This window comes from Alosa sapidissima, chromosome 9 (genome assembly GCF_018492685.1).
Source record: "Alosa sapidissima isolate fAloSap1 chromosome 9, fAloSap1.pri, whole genome shotgun sequence".
NCBI lineage: Eukaryota > Metazoa > Chordata > Actinopteri > Clupeiformes > Clupeidae > Alosa > Alosa sapidissima.
Window position 1 is genome coordinate 17951087 of NC_055965.1, and position 427 is coordinate 17951513.

The following is a 427-nucleotide window of genomic DNA, read 5'->3' on the forward strand; positions in this document are numbered from 1 at the left end:
TGCACACACACACACACACACACAGCATATGGTTCCTTACTTCAGTGATATTTTTTTGTCTCTCTTTGTTTTTATTGGATGGCCATTCTAATATCTGAAATAAAAACAAAACCGGAGGTTGGATATGGGTTGCTTTTGGCATTCACTGTTGTGTGTGTATTAAATGTCAAAAGGTATAGGAATCATTTGACAGGCTTGCAATAACAGGGAGGCGGGTGTCTATAGCCTATACACTTGGCAGATATTAGTGAATATGAATGAACAATACTCATGGGGAGTAGACATCAAAAACATAGTCGACTGCGCCAGACAATGTATTAGTGTAAATGCCGCGTGTGTTGCCATAACATGTCATATTTATCCTTGTTTATTTTTCTTTTTACAATGATGATAATATTATTGAAATACTTTGTTGTCATTATAAGGA